This window comes from Protopterus annectens, chromosome 14.part0 (assembly GCF_019279795.1).
Source record: "Protopterus annectens isolate FY-2018-M chromosome 14.part0, PAN1.0, whole genome shotgun sequence".
Classification (NCBI taxonomy): domain Eukaryota; kingdom Metazoa; phylum Chordata; order Ceratodontiformes; family Protopteridae; genus Protopterus; species Protopterus annectens.
In genome coordinates, this window is record NC_056748.1 from 7,871,960 (window position 1) to 7,896,319 (window position 24,360).

The 24,360-nt window shown below is 42.0% G+C and overlaps 1 protein-coding gene across 3 annotated transcripts in view; it reads right to left on the bottom strand.

Moving 5' to 3' along the window:
* MXI1 (MAX interactor 1, dimerization protein) overlaps positions 1-24,360 on the bottom strand; it is an 862,954-nt gene that overhangs the window by 638,195 nt on the left and 200,399 nt on the right. The gene's annotated exons all lie outside the window — the stretch shown is intronic.

Genomic DNA, 24,360 nt, shown 5'->3' on the forward strand with positions numbered 1-24,360 from the left:
GCTGCAGCAAAGCAGGAATTGTTTTTTCGGGAAACACAGCTAGTACTTGCATTATTTATTTATTTTTTTTCAAAAAACTGATAATATAAAACCAAACAAAAAAAAACTAGGAACATCATAACATTCTATATACAATATGTACAAAAATCACTAATCAAAATGTTACCAATAGGAAAATACAGTTAAAAGGAGCAAGAGTTATATAACAGGTCTCATCACTAGATAAAGGTAGTAGGATTATTTCCCAGACTTTTGTTAATAGAGCAATTTTTTGGGGCCTTTCTTAATAAATTTTTGTGCTGCAATATATGAACAGGCTATTTCCTTGAAGTTGTCCCAACATAATTTAGTGCGATCTATCCAATTTTTAGTGATGTAAAGTTTTATGAGTGAGCATAAAAAAAAACAGAACATGTATGTCAAATTTAGAGAAAAATCTGGTGGGGATATGAAGAATAGCTAGTTCCCAAGAGAGAGTCGATTTATGGTATCCCATTTTTTGAAGACGTACTTTTAAAAGAGGTTCAAAGCTTATGAGAGTGTTTACATGACCATAAAACATGTAAGAGATCAGCTTTTGTAGAGGGACAACATGGACAAGAAGGGGATTTTTTCGGATCGAACTTGTATAGTATAGAGGGAGTATAGTATGCATTATTATTAATCATTAATTGTGTATAGACAAGTTTTTTGAAAGGGGAGAAATCTAAGGTGTTTTTTATAGCCGAAAGTTTCTGATTTTCCGACAATTGAGGGTTGTAGTTATCCCAATAGCTAGAGCATAAACAGTCTGACTCATGAATTATAGATGACAGAAGTTTATATGAATTTGAGAGCATTTTCTCTGGTAAGGTCAGGGTCTGCATGATGATCTCTAGTTTGGTGATATCTTCGCAACTGATCATTAGATGGGCAAATTTTGATGTAGTTAGTTCTCACAACTGTCGGAGAATTGTTAAGTATTTCTTATTAACATTAAGGGTTATGGAAAGGTTGGTGAGTGCTTCATTTTTGTGTTTAAGTATGTCCCATACTGTAAGGTTTTTAATAAGAGGGAATTTAGAAAGAACTAACAGATTCCCAAAAAAAACTACTGCAACTGCACCAACAAAATCACTCTTTCTCAGAACAAAAACTCATTGCTACCTATTCAGAATGGGCGCAAATCCCATCTAAATTCTTGGCAAGGATAATTAGAAATAATCAGGCCCCTCCTAGAATCTCACTCTTACACTTCCAAAACAAAATTTATAAATCGGACTCTGAAATTTTACAGTTATTCTCGTCTCTATACTCAGACATCTATTCTAAAAAGACGGAATCCTCTACCAAACCATACATGGAAAACTTTTTAAAATCCATCAGATTCCCCTCTCTAAATGAATCCCAAAAGGACACGCTTTCCACCCCCTTAAACCTACAGGAAATTTCATCTATCATTACCAATCTCAAAGCAAATAAATCCCCTGGCCCAGATGGTTTTACATCTGAATTCTTCAAAACCTTTAATTCTATAATCTCCCCTATCCTTCTAAAAGTATTTAACTACATAATAGATAATGGCATATCAGTTATACACTGGAACACATCAAAAACAATTCTAATTCTGAAAAACAATAAAGATAAAACTAACCCCCAGAACTATAGGCCCATCTCTTTGATAAATATTGATATTAAGATTCTTGCAACCTGGCATCTACCGGAGGCCCCTTACTCCAATGGGCACGGTCAGACGGTGGGCTGAGGATCCTGTCGGGCCTCTTAGGGATTGGCTCCACGGTGTCCGGTTCCTTCCACGCCCTGGTGGTAATGAGGTCCACCAGGGGGTCGGCAGGAGGGGACACCCAAGAGGTAGACGGGCCCGCTTCAAATGCCTCCAAGAACACGGACTCGTCCGAGGAAGACTTGGGGGCAGACCACCTTATACGGAGCATTTCCATGATGTCTCCAAATGAGACATCCTCGGGGGGTGACCGTGGGGAGCCTTCCCTTCCTCCAAATCCGTGTCTTCCATGAGAGACTCGGGAGTCAATGTGCCTCCTTTTGCCGTATGCTTGCGAGGAACATCCTCTGGGGGGCTGTCAGAGGACTCCTGCAAGCAGCAACCTGTTCCTGGGGAACAGCTTGGGGCACAAGCGGGCTGTCCCAAGGGCGGATGGTGGAAGCCTGACCCAGTGCAGAGGAGGCGGGGCGGGCGAAACAAGTGCTGGGGTCCGGAGACCCTCAACAGGGCCCACTCCACTACATCAAAGGCCGAAGGAGCCGACCTCGACCAAAGGATCCGACAATGGCTCCCCTCGGATCCGAAGAGTGGATCGGGCCGGCGCGGCGCTTTCGGATCCGAAGGACAGTGCGCTCCGACACAGGCGGCGCCGAAGGAGCACTGATCCCCGGATCGAGCTCGGATCCAGGCTCCAGTGGTCGCTTCCGATGCACTCGAGGGCAGGTTCGGATCAGTACCAAGTACTATTGGCGCCGACCCACCCCGGCTCGAAGCTGCTCAGCTCCAACTGCTCCGAACCCGGGTGCGGGGGAGAAGGACAATTGGCTTGAAAAGGGGTCGAGCTCCCCAGGGAGGCAAACACTCCCATCTGCATCTGGGCCTGGATGAACCTTCTCATCATCCGGTCCAGATCAGCATCCGATAGGCTATGCGTTGATCTTGGCGAGGCTACCGAGGTAGGCCTTGAGTGCCTCTCGATAGCCTCGGCGGAGATCGGGTCTCCTCCTCCTCAGGTCGGTGAAAATCACACTGGAGACCGGGCCGAGGAGGAGGAGATCCAACCGACAAGGGAGGGGAGAAGCCCGCTTGGCTGGCGGGGCGAAACAGAGGTCTCGGCCCGCCGCTTATGGTGCTTCTCCCTCCGGTCCCTTTCTAACATCCCTCTCCTCCGAACCAGAAGCGGGAGGTTGAGTCCCAGGAGGAGGAGGGGAGCCGGAGAGGAATAACCGTGGTGGCGGTTACCCCGAAGGAGGCGGAGGTGGAGCCGAGTCCGGCGGCAAAAGGCCCGCCAAAACAAGCTTGGACCTCCACTCCTTCAATGCCCTGGGGTTGAACCCTGCACAAATGGAACATCCAGATGTGAGGTGTTCAACCCCCAGGCATCTAACACACCGACTGTGGCCATCAGCTGGGAAAGCTTATGGCCACACTCGGCATTTAGAAAATAGCCTTGGGCTGCTCAGACATCCCAAGCTAACAAATAAAAGTTACTATAACTAAGGTAAAGTAACTAAACAAAAATCACTCACAGGCCCAATACACACACTACGCTACCAGCGAGGGGAGGGATATAAATTTAAGATTAAACTCTAAAAAAAAGTAATAATACAAGAGGGAAACCTACACTTTCACACAAATTAACCAAAAATTTTACTAAATTTTACAATATAAACACTGAATCTATCACTTAGCTGGAGAGCTGGAAAAAACAATCTGGTCACCATGCGCGGCAAACGAGATCTGGGGTCATGAGGGTAGAGCAGGGCATTATGGGTGAGGGGAGGAGCTGAGAGCTTGGATCCATAGCTGGTAAACCATGCCGGTTCGGATCCGATATCGGATCCATAACCCACAGGTTGCAGACAAATGAATCTCCTACTTCAGATTTATATATTACCCCTAATGAGAATAACTGGGATCATACCATGGATAACTTGCGGGAACTCATGCATGGGATAAAGCTTTTAGAAGCTGCATCTGTCCATTAGTAGTATAGAGGGAAGTCCTGTGGTATACTTTTTTGTTTCCCATCCACAGATCTAAGTTGTACTTGAAAATGGACAGGAATGAACTTTGTTTCATGTGGCCTGGGAGTCTGTTCCATAGCAGCGGTATCCTCTGCGAAACATACCTGTCCCTCCAAACCATTCTATTGATGTTGCAAAGACGTCTGGATTCCTAGACAGAGTATTTCTGATGCCATTTGACTTACTGATGTCCAGTAAATCCATCAGTAATGGACGGGAGGATGCCTTGTATGCAAGACACAGGTCAGCACTTAGCAGTCTATAGGACACGGAGTACAGTGACAGGTCCACAAAGGACATGTTGTTTAGGCCTTATTCCCTTTTAGTAAGGTATCTCTGAGGGAATTTCAGTTGTTGCACGTCTGGACAGATACATGCCAAAGAGGACATTATATTCCATGAGTGGCATAATGAATTTCACTTTACTTCAAATGAAAAGCTGAGGGGCAAAGCACCAACCACATCTCTGAAATAATTTACAATACTGTGAGGAGAATCTATTAGACTTCAGCATTTTGCCGGAGACTTTAAGACATTTTCATGTTAAATGTTAGAAAAAATAAATTTTTTGCACAGAATAGTTCGTGCATGTGAACAAAGTCTGACCATTATCAGGTGCGCATCATTCTTAAAGTTAATTGCTGCTAATGTACTTGTTTCAGTTAACTACTGGCTACATGAAGTCACCCAACATGACCATTTCCTTTCTTTCTTTTTTTATGGTTTCTCCTGGTTATCAAGTGGTATGCAGTAAAGTTCAGTGTATTAGCCAGGTGCATGGTTATAAATGATGCTGACAGTCAAGAAGATTCCTATTGTTTCTCCTTTTTGGCTTGTGTTAAGTGACAGTGATTTGTTGATGGTCATAACAGAATTATGATAAAAACTCCACAACTAGAAAGTTACAAGACACATTTCACTGAAAATGCAGGTGCAAATTATGTAGGAATATGCAGGTACTTCAATTAACTACATCTTAAAAACTGTGCAGAGTAACACAGCCTCAGACTACTTTCAGTTAGACACGAAGATGAGCCAGGACCCAAAATTACATAGTTAAGATGCACAAAAGGGACCTTTTGGGAGAAAGCATACTCAAGGCAGAAGAAAGGCATGTCAGTAACAGAATTAGACTGGAATATGAAACGGAAAATAACTGTTGCTTGAGTGGGGGGGGGGATAATTGATGCAAAAGTGTAATCTGGTGCTACCACATACACAGTAACATCAGATTTTACAGCCATGTGGTACTGACAAAGTAAACAGTTTCACTGTATATTACTAATCCATACAAGATGTTACAGTGACAGAATACAGTCTTAGTGAAACAACTTCAAAAGTGCAGATATTAGATGCTCCTGTGATGTACCACTCTAACTTACAAAAAAGGCAAAACCTTAACCCTAATCAATCATACCTTGTTTGCAATGTGCTACATTACCCTACAGTACAAAAATCCTCTCAACTGACTGCAAAAAGGGAAGACAGAGTTAAAGATGTGATTATAAAACCTATCAAGTTGTGGTTAAGTCTCTACATGAAGTCTGAGCAATGTGGAAGAAATGAAAAGGTCCAGAATGCTGTGAACACCAGTCACATTAAGTACTCAGCTGCAGCAAAGCAGGAATTGTTTTTTCGGGAAACACAGCTAGTACTTGCATTATTTATTTTTTTTTTCAAAAAACTGATTATAAAACCAAACAAAAAAAAAACTAGGAACATCATAACATTCTATATACAATATGTACAAAAATCACTAATCAAAATGTTACCAATAGGAAAATACAGTTAAAAGGAGCAAGAGTTATATAACAGGTCTCATCACTAGATAAAGGTAGTAGGATTATTTCCCAGACTTTTGTTAATAGAGCAATTTTTTGGGGCCTTTCTTAATAAATTTTTGTGCTGCAATATATGAACAGGCTATTTCCTTGAAGTTGTCCCAACATAATTTAGTGCGATCTATCCAATTTTTAGTGATGTAAAGTTTTATGAGTGAGCATAAAAAAAACAGAACATGTATGTCAAATTTAGAGAGAAATCTGGTAGGGATATGAAGAATAGCTAGTTCCCAAGAGAGAGTCAATTTATGGTATCCCATTTTTTGAAGACGTACTTTTAAAAGAGGTTCAAAGCTTATGAGAGTGTTTACATGACCATAAAACATGTAAGAGATCAGCTTTTGTAGAGGGACAACATGGACAAGAGGGGGATTTTTTCAGATCGAACTTGTATAGTATAGAGGGAGTATAGTATGCATTATTATTAATCATTAATTGTGTATAGACAAGTTTTTTGAAAGGGGAGAAATCTAAGGTGTTTTTTATAGACGAAAGTTTCTGATTTTCTGACAATTGAGGGTTGTAATTATCCCAATAGCTAGAGCATAAACAGTCTGACTCATGAATTATAGATGACAGAAGTTTATATGAATTTGAGAGCATTTTCTCTGGTAAGGTCAGGGTCTGCATGATGATCTCTAGTTTGGTGATATCTTTGCAACTGATCATTAGATGGGCAAATTTTGATGTAGTTAGTTCTCGCAACTGTCTGAGAATTGTTAAGTATTTCTTATTAACATTAAGGGTTATGGAAAGGTTGGTGAGTGATTCATTTTTGTGTTTAAGTATGTCCCATACTGTAAGGTTTTTAATAAGAGGGAATTTAGAAAGAACTAACAGATTCCCAAAAAAAACTACTACAACTGCACCAACAAAATCACTCTTTCTCAGAACAAAAACTCATTGCTACCTATTCAGAATGGGCGCAAATCCCATCTAAATTCTTGGCAAGGATAATTAGAAATAATCAGGCCCCTCCTAGAATCTCACTCTTACACTTCCAAAACAAAATTTATAAATCTGACTCTGAAATTTTACAGTTATTCTCGTCTCTATACTCAGACATCTATTCTAAAAAGACGGAATCCTCTACCAAACCATACATGGAAAACTTTTTAAAATCCATCAGATTCCCCTCTCTAAATGAATCCCAAAAGGACATGCTTTCCACCCCCTTAAACCTACAGGAAATTTCATCTATCATTACCGATCTCAAAGCAAATAAATCCCCTGGCCCAGATGGTTTTACATCTGAATTCTTCAAAACCTTTAATTCTATAATCTCCCCTATCCTTCTAAAAGTATTTAACTACATAATAGATAATGGCATATCAGTTATACACTGGAACACATCAAAAACAATCCTAATTCTGAAAAACAATAAAGATAAAACTAACCCCCAGAACTATAGGCCCATCTCTTTGATAAATATTGATATTAAGATTCTTGCAACCTTATTGGCTAATAGATTGAAAAAAAGTCTTACCTTCTCTAATCTCTTTGGATCAAGCAGGATTTACGAAACATAGACACACATGGGACAACACTTTGACATTGGATTCCTTAATTCACTTTACCAAAAAAGAAAACAATCCACTCTATGCTTTAACATTAGATGCTTCAAAAGCCTTTGAAAGGGTCAGTTGGGACTTCCTCTTTCAAACTATGGCTTATTTCAACATACCCACCATCTTTCTACATAGGATAAAATTTTTAAACCAAAATTCATATGCCTACTTACAGATTAACAAAAAATTGTCCGAACCCTTAAAGATAACAAATGGTACAAGACAGGGCTGTCCCTTATCCCCCTTTCTCTTTAAATTATTTATAGAACCATTGTTTCTATATATTGCACAAAATACTTATCATGTAATTCCCAAAGTATTAAATACTAAAATATTATTGTCTGCCTTTGCAGACGATCTAAATCTTTATTTTCAACACCCAAACACTGACCTCAGCATAATTGTTAACATGTTCTCAAAGGCTTCAGACTACCAAATTAATCTTAAGAAATCGCTTATCTTTCCTATCAACCCCCTAGCTCACAAACCTAAATATTTTCCTAACTCTCCTTTTAAGGTAATATTTGACATTAAATACTTAGGGATCCACTTTGAACATAATCAACTCTCTATGTTCCAAAATAATACGCTTAGAACTTGGTCAAAAATAACTCTAGATCTTCGCAGATGGGAATTAATGAATCTTTCTTTGTTATCTAAATCAGCTATAATTAAAATGAACATTCTTCCCAGACTTCTCCATCAATTTAACGCTTCAGACCAGATAATATCCAAGTCATTTCTATCTAAGATTAATAAAGAACTTGCTAAATTTATCTGGTTCCCTAAATCAGTTAGAATTTCAAACTCTAAGCTTTCACTTCCTAAAAATAAAGGTGGTCTTGTTCTCCCGAATCTCCATCTCTACTATACTATTGTCTGTGCTAACAGAATTCTGTCTATTGCGAAACTTAATTTTAGAGAATATAATTCCTACCCCATCTGGTCCAAAATATGGTATCAACATATCCTAACCAATAAAATTAACCCCGCTGCCCTCCCTTTTCTACCCCTGGACGTTATAGAAAATTTAAATTTATCCAATAACTTAAAACAAAAAATTAGATATTTCCAAAATTTATTAAAACTTATTAAGCTAGATAATGTTCTTCTTTTACTTCAACCTCTGCACCTAAACCCCAATATCAAAATGAACAATATATCAATCAATACTTGCATTAATATTTTACTTGATGATGAGTTGAGTGTGCAGCCAAATGATTGGTCTAAACCAAGAACAATTACTATTATAAAATGTTTTGCAAACATATTCCTAAAAGAGGGACATAAATGACTGCAATGACAGAACTGTGGGGTACTACTACTTCTTTGGGTAATGCATGCTTAGACTGCAAGAACTGTGCTGTTTTGGACAGCATGGTGCTCTTGAACTGACTGAAATTACCGCTTTATGTAAAGGTGGCCAACCTGACATACATTTCTAAAACCTTTGCTAGCTATAGGGTAAGTGTTAATAGTTCAAGTTATCAGAGCTAACCACCTACTGTTAGGAAGGAAAAGAATATAAATAAATGCTGAAGCCCCAAAGATGTCACAGGTGACAGTGTGCAATGAAGTACATGAAAATTTCAATAACATCTCTGAAACACTCCATAACTACACCCTTCAACAAGTGTAGAACATGCCTCAAGCAAATCATTCAAACATCAGGCATGCTTAGATCGGCTAACCTCCCCAACAGAAAGACAGCACATCAGTCTTTCATTTATTTCACCTGCTGTGCTGACAAGGAAAGGGCAAGAAGTGCTGGTTTGCATTTATGTGTGTCTACACATACACACATATATTTATACACTCATACAAATATGTATGTAAACATACATTATTTTAATACTCATGTCATATACATACTACATGTATTTTATCTGGAGAAGTTATTAAAACTTGTACTCTAGCAAAAAACATTAAGTGAAGTTAAGGAAGTCCTTCAGAAAATGACTTGTGCAGTGCAGGACATTTTTCTTATTATTATTTCTACACGTACTCTCATCCTACATGGAATACAAAGAACATCATGAGCCTTAGCCTCTGCCTACCCATATCTCTGTTAACTGACAGCATTTCAAATATCAAATACTGTATCATCATTTGTTATATAAAATCTCTGTTTGTAGCATTTTAATTTACTTTTGCATGACAAACTGTAATGCAGTGCACATACCTCAGTAATTTTAACAGGGATTCCTCCTTTTGGAAAAGTAACTTCCTATTCCAGGCACTCATTGGGTTATGCAGAGCAGGATCCAGCACTAGGTGACCTAGGCAGTTGCCTAGGGCCCACTGGCTTGGGAGGGACCAATGGCCAGGGGAGACTGCCACAAAACTAACATTTCTTCTTTAACAATGCACTCTGCATGTGTTATACATCTTCTTTAAGGACACAATCAGCAGTTGAGTGCATCCTTAGTAGCATCTGTGTGTGTCACACTAAAGACACACACACATTTAAACAGTGGAGTGCAGTGTGCTGGATTTTTATATAGAACTGCCATTCTGGATAAGATGAGTGAATGTGCAGATTGGGTTATGGGTGTGTGTGTGTGTGTGTGTGTGTGTGTGTGTGTGTGTGTGTGTGTGTGTGTGTGTGTGTGTGTGAAATGCTCTAGTTAGGTATGTCAGGTTGGTTAACCTATTCAGGCTCAAACTGAACCTTGATTACAGGACCTTAGAGCCTGAATCCTCTACACCAACTACTAAACTGTCATCAACAGGCACATTTTCAAGGACTGTTGAGTTTCAGTGTATTTTTAAGGAAAACTGAGTTTGAAGGGAACAGAATTTACTGTTGCGCATGCTAAGTCTGTTTTCAATGTGTAACTGTTTTGTTTAGCAAATGGCCACAATCAGTGTTAGTAGCACAACAGGTAGCATACTTGCCTTTGGTGCTGAAAGCTGTGAGTTCTACTACCGCATTTTTTAATTTCTCCCATTCTTTCGGTTTTCTAATACCATGTCAGGAATGGACCCCACTCCCAAGTCAAAGTATGATTAAAGTTCGTGAAATTAGTATTGTTTCAATCTTTGATGTTAGCCAGAAGTGCTCTTCGCAGCACCCGCAATGTGCCCAGCAACTGACTCCTTCTGCAAATCATACTGAGTTACATGTATCGGTAATATATCTAAGTACAATTGTTTTTACAAGACCCATTTCTCCTACTACTATCTGAACTGTCTGCATATTCTTCTTCTACATTGCCCTCATTTTTGCCTGCAAAAACTGGTATTTTATGAGTTTTTGTCACTTTATACAAGACACTCTAGTCACTGGGTGTAGCAATTTCAATGATCAATGCTCCTTTTGTCTTCTTTTCTAGGACTACTATATCTGATTTTCTCACATTTATTTTTGAACTGTTGGTAATGGGTGATCCCATGCGATATAAACTTCATGTTGTGTTGTGTCTTTCGGCTTTTCCCGGTTAGGGGTTGCCACAGCGGAACTCCGGTCCGCTAATGATTGGCAGTAGATTTTTACGTGCCGACTTGCCAGGTCTGACGCACAACCTTCAACGAAGGTACGCCCATTCACGCATGTCTCCACACAGAAGACGTTCTAGCTGAGAATCGAACATTTTCTATAATGCTTTGTGACTCATGTTTCCAATGTTTTTCAGCTACTTCTGTATTGCAATCTTTGCACAATCCCCAGTGCATTGGTCTTATCACATTATTATACCTTTCAGCATACAGTCCTTCTGCAACTGGTATATCACAATCAGCAACAAGATGTGGGACTGTTTCCAATTCTATTTTACAAAACCTACATCCGTCTTATCTCCCACATGTTCAATGGACTTTGTAAACCAATGTGCACGTAATCCACTAGCCTGGGCTGACAATATTAAACTTTCATCTTTTGGTTTAAATTCACCTCTTCTTAACCATTTCTGTGTTCCAGCCTGATAAACATGAGGTTTTTCTAAGTGTTTCCTATACTTGCAACTATATTTATGCATTTTCCACATTTCTGGCCTTCTCATCTGATCCTTCACCTTTCTTTTGTTTTTTTGGCATATTCAGTTACTGGCTGATTTTTATCTACTTATGGTTTGATTTCCATTTCCGCTTGACACCGACATGCCTCTGGTAAACTAAGCGGGGAAGTAATTTTCGACTTCTTCGCCTCATGTTTTAAAACTTTCACTACATTTGGGTCTTGTGAGGTCAGCAGATATGTATGTAGCCCTATGACTGCAGATCTATACATGTAATCAGTTCTGAGGAGGGCCATATCTCCTTCAGAAGCAGTTTGTCCTTGTTCAGAGGAGCGTCCAAAAATTTTGATTTGACATGGTCTGGCAAGGTCTGCTCCTTAAGCCAGGCATGCCTTCTAAGTAGAGAACCTGTGACTACTGCCCTGCAAGATGCTTCTAGGGTGTCAAACCCACACTGCAGGGTATGCTTGCTGACTTGGCTTGCAGAATGCATAAGCTCCTGTAATTCTTTACTTTCTGCACAGTCAAGAAAGGTAGATAATTTTTGCTTAATAAGTTCCATAGTATGTTGCTGGTATTTCAGCATGTGGAACTGACAATTCAATGCTCTAATGGCGAGAGTTGCAGAGGTGTATAGTTTTTTACCCCAACTGTCTAAAGCTCGGGAATCCCTGTCCGAGGGGGTGGGATTCTTAGCTGTAGTTGCTTTTATTCCTTTAGGTCCTTGGGAGATGACCTCTGGGTCAGCAGTAGGATATTTATAGAGAAATTTGTGAGAGTCAGGGACTCTGTAGTACCTGTCAGGTTTCCTTGGAACAGGGGGTAAAGTATCAGGAGTTAGTCTGGATTCCATAAAGACATCATCCACAACAGGAGGGATAGCTAAGGGTCTATGCTGAGGTAAATTTAAAAAATTCCCCGAGTCTCTTTTTGGACTGAGGATAATCCAGGCATTCCCTATGGAAATGCTCTCTCAAAGTATGTAGGGTTTCACCAAAAGAAAAATCCTCTGGAGGGGAGGCAGAAGGAATGGATTCCTCTGCATCTGAATCTTCACAGGCAGATAAGGGCATGTCTTCATATTCAGAAACCTCAGAGTCATCGGACTCTTGGTCAGATAAAGCTGCTGGGGACAAGTCTCTTTCTTTTAGCAGTGGAAGGCTGGCTTCCCCTAATCAGCATAATCAGGTCTTCTGCCATTTTAAACATCTGAGATTGTGGCAGGGAAGAAGGCACTTGAGTTTGGGTCGTCGGGTTTTTAGGCATAGGTCGTACTCTTGGCCTTAGAAACTCAGTAGTTTTAGAAAGAACTGAAGACGCGAAAGAAGTAGCCGGTTTGTGTCGAATATCAGTAGTGCAAAGAACTTCCTCAGAAAGCGGTGCCTGCACAGTGGCTCCGGACCCATCCAAGGTAGAGACATCCGTAGGTTCCATAGTCAAAGTAGAGTCTCGCAGCATACCGGACTCCGAACTGGTCTTGGTAGCAGCCTGCGAATCCATCGAAGCGGGCATCAAGGGCTGCGGAAGCGCCTCACTGAGTACCTGCGAACTGGTGGCTAACAAGTGTCATTGGCAGTTTTGGATCTGTGTGGTCTGTCTCTGTCTTTATCCTTACGTTTTTTCGGAAGATCTGTAGTCGGATGGCTTACTGAAGCCATTTCGGAATATGGAGATTGAGAACGAAAGTATTTAGCTACAATATGGGCCCGACGATGAATAGCTCAGGTGTTGAACAAAGCACAAAACCGACAGTGAGGTACGTCGTGATCTGGGCTTGAACAGGTGACACAGTAAAAATAGAAATCTCGGTGTGGTATTTGCTTTCCACAGGCAAGACAATTGTTAACCTTTTTTGACATCGGTTAAGAGCAAGAAAAAAGGATCCCCATTGGGGTACTTGCTTTAGAAGACTTCAAGATGATTCAATTTCGGAACGAAAACTCAGGAAGCGTCCGACCGGCACTTGTGCGAACTGCTTCTGCTTCAGGCTCCTCAGCAAGAAAGACTGATATAATGGCGTTGGCTGCCTGTTTTTATACCCCTGACAACCTGATGTCAGTCCTGAAGCAACAGCAACCGACGTAAAAATACTAAGCCTCTGGTATTCGGGCTGACTGACTGCTACCCCTGGCAGGATAACCCAAGTGTGATGACTGCAACAGTCAAACACGAAGAACATCAGGGAATATATAGTTTTGGTATACAACGATTTTTATAAATCTGTCCAGCATGAAGCATCCTTGTTTTCCTGTCCAACTGATCCAACATCTTTTACAGCCAGTGAATCACTCCAAAACTTTAGGACAGGAAGAGCAAACTGGTTTACAGCTTGGACCCTGTTCCTAGATGTCAGCGCTGTTTTCGGTTAATTTTAGTCTTCTTAAATAAGAAGTTATGTACCTACCATAACGTTCCATGTTAGTTGTCTTCTCTCGCCTTCTTTCTTGCTTGATGGGTTCGGAGCCGATCCCTCGGCTCCGACTCGGCACTTGCTAAGCTCGAGAGTCACTTTTACCAGCTCGAGGCAGCCCCATATCCCATGATGCAAGGCGGTAAGTACCCAGATCTCGTTTGATGACAAAGGGCAATAGCACCAAGCATAAAACACTTCCAAAAGGAAGAAAGAAAACTTACAGGATGGAAGAAGGACCAGGTCTGAATGGTCTTCAGCATAATAATTTCTTATAACAAGGTCTGTCCAGGCCTGGGGGAAGGAGGGAGGGTGCAAGAAAGAAGGCGAGAAGACAACTAACATGGAACATTATGGTAGGTACATAACTTCTTAATGTTAAGTTGTCAATCTCGCCTTCATTCTTGCTTGATGGGACCGTCCCTAGCACCTCTATCCTGGGTGGCTCAATGGAACAGACTCTTGAGGACTGTAGAGCCAAAACTGGCGCTGTCCCTGGAGGCCAAGTCCAATTTGTAATGGGAAACAAAAGTGTGAGGAGTGGCCCAAGTGGCGCTGCACAAATAGTGTCTAAAGGAAGTCTAGCTTGAAAGGCTGTAGAAGTAGCTAAGCTCCTAGTTGAATGTGCTTTAGGTTTTGAGCACAGCTGTTTTCCCCCGAGCAGATAAATTTCAGAGATGACCGAAGAAAGCCATCTGGACAAGGTCACTTTAGAAACAGGAAGGCCTTTCTTATTATCCGCATAGGAAACAAAAAGTTGATCAGATTTTCTAAATTTTTTTGTTCTGTCCAAATAATATCTGAGTTGACGGTGGACATCAAGATAATGTAGTTTTTGTTCGGCTCTGTCTGAATAGTTTGGGAAAAAAACAGGGAGATCAATGGATTGATTCAAATTGGTCTTTGAAGCGACCTTAGGCAAAAAGGTCGGATTAGTTCTCAAAGATACTCTGTCTTTGTGAAAAACCAAATAGGGGGGTCGAACCGATAGAGCATGAAGTTCAGACACCCTCCTGGCCGATGTAATAGCCACTAGGAATAAAGTTTTCCAAGAAAGAAATTTCAGGGAACAAGAAACAGCTGGCTCGAAGAGGGGAAGAATCAAGGATGTCAGCACTAAATTTAGATCCCACTGAGGAGGAGGATTCCTGATTGGAGGCTTTAGTAGGAAAATTCCTTTCAAGAAGGCCCTGCAGAGCCTATGGGACATAATATTATGATCTGCGACCCCGACATGAAAGTTGGAGATAGCAGCCAATTGAACTCTGACTGTGGAAGAAGAGGAGCCTGCATGAAAAATCTCTGCTAAGAAGTCCAGGACTGCCTGAACAGGGGCAGTGAAAGGATCAATATTCTTGGCCTTAGCCCAATAAGAAAAACGTTTCCATTTGCTTGTGTAAATCCTCCTGGTAGAGGATTTTAAAGAAGCTACTATGATGTCTCTAACTGGGTTAGAGATCAAAGGAAGCCTGGCTAAGGAAGGAAGTGGAGCAACCATGCTGTGAGGTTGAGAGAAGGGATAGACCGGTGCAGCTGACCGGATTGGTGAATCAGAAGATCTGGCACTGGGTCCAGATGCCACGGCTGCACCAAAAGGTGACGATGGAGGAACGGGAACCAAACTTGTCGAGGCCAGTAAGGGGCAATGAGAATCAATTTGGCTCTCAAAACGGTAGCTTTCTGGATAACTTGAGGGATCAGAGGAAATGGAGGGAAGGCATAAAGAAGTCCCTGGGGCCAATCCTGGGTCAGAGCGTCTCTGGGGGGATGGCCTGATAGAGGGAAGAGACAGAAGAAGTCTGGGCATTTGCTGTTTTGGGGAGTAGCAAAAAGATCGCAACATGGACAACCCCATTCCAGAAATATCTCTTCCGCTACAGATTGCTTGAGAGACCACTCGTGAGGCATGAGAATAGCTCTGCTCAATCTGTCCGCTACAATGTTGGTTTTCCCAGGGATATGCGTTGCAACCAGAAACCGATGAGAGGAGATCGCCCATTGCCATAGTCTGAGCGCTTCTCGACACAAGGGGTAGGACTTGGTTCCGCCCTGTTTGTTGATATACCAAACTACAGACATGTTGTCTGTGTGGACTGCAATTGTCCCTACGGGAAGAAAGTTGTTGAGGGCTTGCAACGTTAAAAGCACTGCTCTCATCTCCAGGACATTTATGTGCAGATGGTACTCGAACGGCTGCCACGTCCCATGAACCATCCTGCCCTGATAATGACCCCCCCACCCGATCAGGGAGGCATCCGTGGTGACAGTGGCTATCGGGGATGGGGGTACAAAGTGTCTGCCTTGGTGAACCTGAGGAGATGTGATCCACCAAGCAAGATGATCTATGCAAGTCTGTGTCACCAGAATTTGGTGACGCATTGGAAGCTGTTGGTACGACCACTGTGTGAACAGCATCCACTGAAGAAGGCGCATGTAGAATCGAGCCAGGGGAAGAAGAGTAATGGCCGCAGCCATGAGGCCTAATACCTTTAGAACCATTCTGGCCTGTACTTTCTTGTTGGCCAGAATGATCCTGACATGACTCTGAATGTCTGAAACTCTTTGATCTGTAAGGGTAGCTGACATCCGAACAGTGTTTAAGTTTGCGCCTATGAAAGTAATAGACTGGCAGGGCGATAAGGATGACTTTTCGAAGTTGATCGAGATGCCCAAATGAGAACAAAGATTTATTGTGTAATCCCTGGCTTGAATAAGCTGATGCCTGGTGGTGGCTGACAGGAGCCAGTCGTCGAGATACGGAAACACCTGGAATCCTTGACGTCTCAGGTGAGCCGTGACCACTGCCATGCATTTGGTGAACACTCTGGGGGCTGTAGTGAGACCAAAGGGCAGGGCTCTGAACTGGAAATGACTGGACCCCAGCCGAAAGCGGAGAAATCTCCTGGAGCGTCTGTGAATTTTGATGTGATAGTACGCATCCTGAAGATCTATTGAGCACATCCAGTTGTCCTTCTATAAGAAGGGCAGAATTGATTGAAGAGTGACCATTCGGAATCTTGTCTTCCTCACAGACTTGTTGAGTCTGCTGAGATCCAATATTGGTCTCCAGTCTCCCGTCTTTTGGGGACCAAAAAGAACCTTGAGTAGATTCCGGGCTCTGAATGGTCTGTTGTAACTGGCTGAATGGCTCTTTTTTGCAGTAGTTTTGAGACTTCTAACTCTGCAATTTCCCTTAGACCGGGTGGTACATCTGGAAGGGAATTTGAGGGGAAAGGACTTTCCTCGAAAGGAATTATGTAACCCTTGGATATGATCGACTGTAGCCATCTGTCTTGAGTGAGGGAATGCCAGGCTTCTGGGTACAGTGATAATCTTCCCCCGACTGCCTCCAAGGAGGGGCAGCCGGGCAACATCTCAGGGATGCTGAAAGGGCTTGTCAGAGAGAGGCTCTCTGTTTCCCTGGTTTTGGACCCCCTCTGCCTCTAGAGCGTCTGTTGTTGTTACCCCCTCTGCCTCTAGGGGTAAACTGACCACATGAATCCGGCGTGACTCCTTGGGATTTGCGGAACCACATTTTGCCACCTTTCTGTCCTTTGGGGTAAGGTCTAGAAGGGGTGGAAAAATGGACTCCTACAGCAGAAAGAGTCTTGCCGTCCTGCTCACACCTGGTCAAAGTTTCCTTCACTTGAGGGCCAAACAAAGCTGACCCATCAAAGGGAGAATTTGTGAAGGACGCCTTAAAGGGATCTGCAAAGTCACATAGCCGCATCCAGGCTTGGCGTCTAAGAGCCACACCTGTACCTGCGGCCCTACTCGCTCCATCAGCAGCATATGATATTAGCCGCATGGAGGAGTTTGCAATGGAATTAAGGGTTCCTAGCTGCGAAGCAATTTTTTCCTGAGCTCCTGCAGCTGTAGGATCCTGAACAACATCACCTAGCTCCTTAAGGATATCCCTTTGGAGTCTGGTGAAGTGACATAGGTAATTCAGCGAACGCATAGCAAAGGTCGCTGAGGAAAACATCCGCTTACCGTACCTATCCATGGTCCTAGAGTCCTTATTAGGAGGATGGACGGGTACAGAAGGATCTGCAAGTTCCTTCTTGGTGGCAGCAGCCACCACCATGGCATCAGCGGGGACACCCTTAGTGAGGAATTGCTTGTCACACGGGGCAGTGATAAATTTTGAAGGCCTCCTAGGGACTGGCTCTACAGAGTCAGGAGCAGCCCACGCCTTTCGGGCAATAACCTGCATAAGGGGTCGAAGGCGGAGACACCCAGGAGGTGGAGGGCCGAGACCCAAACGCCTCTAGGTATACTGACTCAGCCACAGAGGGATTATTGGTGGGCCAGTTTCCCTCTGTCTAAGGAGTTCTAGGATGTCTGAGAAGGAGACATCCTCAGAGGGGATCTTGGGGATCCCTCTGACTCATCAAAGTCAGTATCTGAAGTGATAGACTCGAGAGTCTACATGTTTCCTCTTACAAGTCCTCTTCCTAGGTGGATCTCCCGAAACATCAGGTGAATCCTCGCAAGAGGGGAAATTCCCAATGGGGAAACCTGAGGCGGAGGATCTCTGGGTCCTGTAGCAAGAGAAGTGGCAGAGATGTCAACAGGCACTATAGAGGGAGGAGCTAAGGGAACAGACTGCTGGCTGATACCAGTGGCCAGCACACTCTTCATCACCTCGAATGCTCCCCTCCCAGGCAGGTCCGAGAGAACCCGTTCGAAGAGCTAGGAACTCCAGGGACCACCGAAGGGAAGTCTCCGAGGCAGATGTCGGAGCCGAGCTCACCAAGGCCGAGGCTCCAAGGGAAGAGCGGGCTCGGACAAGGGTCCGATGCCACTCACCCCCTCGGAGGAGACCATGGAAGCCCGGCCACCGAATCCCTCTAAGGAAGGTCTCGAAGAGGAGATAAGAGTAGAGGCTGAAGGAACAGAAGGGGTATCCGTCCCTCAGCCGTAGCAGTAACCATTCCCGAAGACTCCAACTCCAAGCTCTGGGGTAGAGTTGAAGGAGGAACTGCAACGGGGTGTGAACCAATATTCGTCTGTTGAGACGGACTATGTAACATTTGGGCCAGTGCCTGTGACTTAAGTAATCTACTGACCTCTCTCTCTAAGTCATGGTCAGAAAGCCTGGATGACCTTGAAGATCGGCTCCGATGGCTCCGTTCCGAGAGGAGAGGTGAAGCCGGAGCCGAAAGTATCGGCTCCAAGGAAGGAGACCTCGACCTCTTCCTCGAAGGAGCCATCGGAACCAATGAAACTATTGAACCTGTCGGAGCCGACAACTTATCGGAGCCGACAGGTAACCTCGATGCATCGGCTCCAGCCGGAGCCGATACAGCCACAAAAGTAACGGTGTCGGAGCCGATCGGAGCCGACACCGATGCCTGAGCCACATGGTGGTCGGAACCGATCGGAGCCGACACGAAGTGGTCGATGCAGATTCGGCACCGATAGCCATCGGTGCCGAAGGCTGTAAGCCAGAATCGGCTCCAGCCGAGCCGATCTCGACTCAGAACGAGTCGGAGCCGAGGCCGCAGGCTTTGACACAGAAGCCTGGGCCTTGGAAGACTTGGTAGTCTTGGATGGAACCGACTTAGCCGGAGAGCCCTCCGGCTTAAGAAGGCCCCTCAGTATCAACTTATTTCTTCTTTCCTGCAGGACTCTCTGGCTGAAAGAATGACAAATAGCACAGGAGTCCTGCAGGTGAAGAGGCCCCAGGCAGTACAGGCAAGAAGTGTGACCGTCTGTCAGAGAAATTTTCTGACAGCACGAGTCACACTTCTTAAAGCCTGAGACCCTTTCTTTTGACATGGTGCAAACAGACACACACACCAGTCAAAGAATTAAATTAAATATACCCACAGGTATAACTAAAAAAAAAAAAAAAAAAAAAAAAAACACACACACACACCCTAACAGAGGGGGGGATGGGATGGGAGAAAGTCTGACTAAAAAATAAGAAGAGACAGACAAATTTCTATCAGAAAAAGTTTAAAACTAAATAAAAACTAACAATAAAGGGTTTTTAAGTTAAAAGGGGCTAAAATAGCGAATTAGCAAATCACTTACCAGGAGCTGGTAAAAGGAGGACCTCATAAGCGAAGCGGCAAACGAGATCTGGGTACTTACCGCCTTGCATCATGGGATATGGGGCTGCCTCGAGCTGGTAAAAGTGACTCTCGAGCTTAGCAAGTGCCGAGTCGGAGCCGAGGGATCGGCTCCGAACCCATCAAGCAAGAATGAAGGCGAGATTGACAACTTAACATTATTTCTTACTGTTTTATTTGCATTTGTTCATGTTTTATTGTTTATCCTTCATCAGTTCCCAAATATTTATACACTCCTCCTTCATCAATTCCCAAATATTTATACACTCCCTTTTGTTCATGTTATTTTATATCCTATTCCTATCCCAGGCTGATGTTTTCCTGGTGCTGCAGCTTTCTTACATTAACGGTTGCTTTTGCACATTTATCAAGATCAAACGGCATTCTTATATCATCTGAAAAAGTTTTGACCACTTGCAGTTGTGCTTTCAGTTCCTCGTCTGATGAATTATATAGTTGTAAATTATCCACAAAAAGAAGATGAGAAGTCTTTATACTTTGTTGTCTTCTGGGAGCCAAATTGTAGCCATAACCTAATCTGTTAAGTAGACATCTTAATGGGTTAAGGGCAAGACAAAAGAGCAACGGTCACAAAGAGTCACCCGTGAATATCCCTCTCTGAATTTTTATCACTGGAATAATAATTTGTCCTTTATCATGGCTTAACTGAAAAGTGGTTTGCCACTGTTTCATGGTCGCTGTAATATAAATCAATCAGAGCAGGGTGTTCCTTACATATTTTTAAGCACTCTTTTATCCATGAATGTGGGATACTGTCAAATGCTTTTTTTTTGTCTATCCATACCATACTTAGATTCTTCCCCTTTTTTCAGTTCTCCTTTATTTATCAACAAATGATCCTTTGTTCCATATTCTTTTTCTTGTTACTCTTTTATTTTAGTGCCATTATTTAGTTTTCTTCTACAGGACTATAAACTCTGTCGGCATCAATTCCAGTTTAAGGTTTATATATAATAAGAAAGCAAGTTATTGGTCTACAGGTTTTACGACAGCTTGCAGATTTGTTCTTAAGTAGGAGTACTGTTTTTCCTGTTAACCGGTTTGGTGTCTGTTAAGGGTGCACATATAAAAATAGTTCTTACTCATAGCTAAATCTAAAGCTGTTAATACTTTTAGAGAGAAGTTTGGTACTGTATCTGGGCCTGGGGTTTTCCAATTGGAGGCTTTTCTTAACTTTATCTCAATCTCTCTGGCCGTTACTTCATCTCATTTCATATCCTGTACATTTGAACTTCTTATTCTTTCTTTTCCTTCTTCTATCCATTCAGCATCTTTGTTATGTTCCACAGGATCTTCATAGATATTTCTCCAAAATTTATCTATTTTTTCTTTCTTTCTTTTTTTATTTAGTTGCGTTTCATTTCCTTTTGCCTTGTTTCTCAATTCTCCATAAAACTTTAAGTCATCAATAAATTGCTTAAGTTGTACTTTTCCTTTACATTTACCTGTATATCTAAGTTATTCTGCCTTTGTTAATATTTTTAGTTTATTATTTGTGACACTGCATGATAGACCTTGATCTGTTCGGATACTGTGCATTGCTTTTATCATGTCTATCTTTCTGAGTATATTTTGATCTGTTCCCTCTTCTATACTCCTCTAACAATGACACTTCTTGTCTTAACTGCTTTAGAGTTTTCTCTCTCTGATAATTCCATGATGGCATTTGATTTCTCCCCTTACTTTCCCTCACTATAGTAAGTCATTAGCTGTTATTAATTTAGCTGCAGAGTAAATATATCCTATTTACTTCTGTTATATCTGATACATTTCTATGAACAATCCTAATTACTGTGTTCATTTGTTTTATCAGACTTCTAACTTTTGGGGTTTTACTGACTTTCTGTAGTCTATTTTTTTTCATTAATTTTAAAATATTCCTCCATCTCTATTAAATCAACAACTCTTCTCTTAGATCACTTTCTTTTTTAAACTGAGCCCACATTCTTTGTTCTCCATTTCCTGCGGGCAATCTCCAGACAGTTCCAGAGCATCTTTCTGTGCCACATTCTCTTCAGCTTCATCCTGTATCATCTGTTGCTCTTTCACAAGGGAACTCACTATCATTCCACAACACTGACTGCATAAGAGTTGCCATAGTTTCCTGTTTCTTCCCTTGCTGTCCAACTCCAACTGAACTTTTGTACTGGTTTCCTATGGAAGGCTCCAAAGTATCTTCATACGGCAACTGATCAGATGTTTCCCACTCCACTGGTTTCTCCTTAATTTGGGGATTCACTGTTCTATCTTGCTATGGTGTTATTTGAGTTATATTTTCTACACTAAATCCTTCACTTTGCAGGTAATCCATAACCTCAGTTTCTATTTCTTTAACTTCTCCATTACTAATCCTTTTTTCTACTTTTCTGGTGTGTTTTCTTATCTTTTGCATTGTAAAATGTTTCATGTCTGGATGCCTTTGCCTGTATTTTTCTTCAAATACCTTTGGCGCTGCTTATTTTCTATTGATTAGTTTTGCCTTCTCCTTTACATACAGTGGATATAAAAAGTGTACACACCCCTGTTAAAATGCCAGGTTTTTGTGATATAAAAACTGAGACCACAATAAATAATTTCAAAACTTTTCTCACCTTTAATGTGGCCTATAACCTGTACAATTCAATTAAAAAACAAACAAATCTGTTGAGAGAAAAATATAAAAAACAATAAATGTACAATACTCGGGTTGCATACGTGTGCACACCCTTAAACTAATACTTTGTTGTGTGTGCACACCCTTAAACTAATACTTTGTCGAAGCATATTTTGATTTAATTACAGAATTCAGTCTTCTTGGGTAGGAGTCTATCAGCATGGAGCATCTTGACTTGGCAGTATTTGCCCACTTTTCCTTATAAAAGCGCTCCAAATCTGTCAGATTGCAAGGGCATCTCTTGTGCACAGCCATCTTCAGGTCACCCCACAGATTTTCTATTGGATTTAGGTCTGGGCTCTGCCTGGGCCATTCCAAAACTTTATTTTCTTCTGGTGAAGCCATTCTTTTGTTGATTTGGATGTATAATTGGGATCATTGTCGTTTTGAAAGGTGAAATTCCTCTTCATCTTCAGCTTTCTAGCAGATGCCTGAAGGTTTTGGGCCAAAAGTGACTGGTATTTGGAAAATTCCCTCCACTAAAGCCCCAGTTCCAGATAAAAACAAGCAACCCCCAAAGCATGATACTGCCATCACCATGCTTCACCGTGGGGATGGTGTTCTTTTGGTGATGCAAAGTGTTGTTTTTGCGCCAAATGTACCTTTTGGAATTGTGGCCAAAAAGTTCAACAATAGTCTCATCAGAACATAACACATTTTCCCTCATTCTTTTGGGAGACTTGATGTATTGTTTTGCAAATTTTAGCCAGGACTGGATATTCTGCTGTGTAAGAAAAGGCTTCCGTCTTGCAACCCTACTCCATAGTCCTGACATATGGAGAATATGGGAGATTGTTACATGTAGTACACAATATGGAGAATACAGGAAATGGTTGTCACATGTAGTACACAACCAGTATTTGCCAGAAATTCCTGCAGCTCCTTCAGTGTTGCTGTAGGTCTCTTTGTAGCCTCCTTGACCAGTTTTCTTGGTCTCTTTGTAGCCTCCTTGACCAGTTTTCGTCTTGTCTTTTCATCAATTTTGGAGGGATGTCAGGTTTTTTGCAACGTCACTGTTGTCCCATATTTTCTCCACTTTTTGATGACTGTGTTCACTGTGTTCCATGGTATATCCAATGCTGTGGAAATTTGTTTGTACCCTTCTCCTGACTGATACCTTTCAACAATGAGATTCCTTTGATGCTTTGTAAGCTCTCTGTGAACCATGGCTTTTGCTGTAGCAGGCAACTGAGTAAATATCAGGAAAATCCTACTAGGACAGCTGAACTTTATTTGGGGTTAATCAGAGTCTCTCTAATTGATTGCAGGTGTGTACCCAGGAAGACTGAATGCTGTAATTAAATTAAAAGGTGCTTCAACAAAGTATTAGTTTAAGGGTGTGCACACTTATGCAACCAGCGTATTGTACATTTTTTATATTTTTCCCCTAACAAATTTGTTTTTCAATTGAATTGTACAGGTTATAGGTCACATTAAAGGTGGGAAAAGTTTTGAAATGATTTACTGTGGTCTCATTGTTTTACATCACAAAAGCCTGGCATTTTAACAGGGGTGTGTAGACTTTTTATATCCACTGTAAATATTCCACCATATTAAATCTGTTTTTCTATCCCACATCCATACTACTTTTTCAGATGTCTCCTGCTCCTCCTGTTTCTCCTTACCTGGGAGACTTGTTGTTCCATCATGTTGTGATATAACCTGTGTTGGTCTTTCTACACTAAATCCTTCACTTCACAGGTATTCCAATGTTGAGTTTCAGTGTATTTTCAAGGAATGTTGAGTTTCAAGGGAAAAGAAGTTTACTGTTGCTCATGCTAAGTCTGTTTTCAACGTGTAACTGTTTTGTTTAGCAAACGGCATCACCAGTGTTTGCGCTGTAAGTTTTGAAAGCAGTGTTGGTAGAACAGCAGATGGCATACTTGCCTTTTGTGCAGAAGGCTGTGGGCTCTCTCCAACACCATGTAGATGGAGTGCTGTTATTGCAGGGCCCCTTAAGGGAGATTGGGGTGCTGCACTCCTGAGTGTGTCCTCCTCCTCTGGATGAGATGCCTGGTAACTGTGAAACTGTTGCCAGTTTGACAGTCACTCCCTATTGCAATATTACCAGCTTACCATTT